Source organism: Nannospalax galili, unplaced genomic scaffold (assembly GCF_000622305.1).
Source record: "Nannospalax galili isolate Female #2095 unplaced genomic scaffold, S.galili_v1.0 scaffold32, whole genome shotgun sequence".
Classification (NCBI taxonomy): domain Eukaryota; kingdom Metazoa; phylum Chordata; class Mammalia; order Rodentia; family Spalacidae; genus Nannospalax; species Nannospalax galili.
The window spans coordinates 4284505-4285540 of record NW_008335297.1 but is presented as its reverse complement, the minus strand read 5'-3'; the positions used below and the strand labels follow the sequence as shown (position 1 = coordinate 4285540).

Sequence of the window (1036 nt, the reverse complement as noted above, 5' to 3'; positions counted from 1 at the left end):
TTACATACATGCAGGCAATACACTCATACACATAAAATAAAATAAAAATATACTATGATCTTGTAGCTGTCTTTCCCAGGGTGAGACTTATCCATTGCACTCCAGATGTGCTAACCCCTGAGATTTCCCCAAATGTGGAAACTCAGCCGCATCATTTATGGTAGTGGGAACTGCATTTGTGCTCTCCCCGAAAAAAAAATGAAAATAAAGTAAGATGAGAGTGATTGAGAAAGGCATCTGATACTGACTTATGGCCTCTCCATATGCATGTGTATGCACATGCGTCCGTACACATACACACAAACACATACACACCTCTCACTCAAATAAATAAATAAAGAAGTGAATGTTGGAAGGGAGGTGAAGAAATTAAACCCTGTGCACTGCAGGTGAGACTATGAGACAGTACCACTGCCGTTCTGTTTCTAGGTAGCACACAAGACTGAAAACAAGTGTTTCAGCTTGTAAGTCTACACACGACTGTTCAGGGCAGCACTATTCACATTGGCCAAAAAATTGTAAAAGCCCAAATGTCCAACAGATTAGTGGACAAACCAATTTTCGCATAGCCACACCAGGGAATACTACTCAGCCCTAACAAAGGGATGAGGACCTGACCAGTGAATGAAGTACTGGTTCTCTCTCCAATGTGAAGAAATTTCAGAAGCATTTTGCAAAGAGAAAGAAGTCACACACAAATGACCTCCTATCCTATGATCCCATTTACATGAAATGCCCAAACAGGCAAATCTGTGGACAAAGCAGATTAGTGGCTGCTTGTACTGGAAAGATCAGGAGAGGGAGGGGAGGCTGCTGATGGGAATGGGCCTACATGGTAGAGTAATAAAAGTGTTCTAGAACTAGATAGTGGTGCTGGTTGGACAACACCATGAATGGTCAAAATGCCACTGGCAGTACAGTTCAAAATGGTTAAAATGCTAAATTTTATGTCACGTAAACTTTATCTCCTCTCTCTCTCTGTTTCATTGTTTTGTAGATAGGGTGTTGCTATGTAGCCCAGGCTGACCTCAAACTC

General features: G+C 41.7%; 1 pseudogene; it reads left to right on the top strand.

Moving 5' to 3' along the window:
* On the top strand, positions 1 to 190 carry LOC115069797 (annotated as a pseudogene).
* The last annotated feature ends 846 nt before the right edge of the window (positions 191 to 1036 follow it).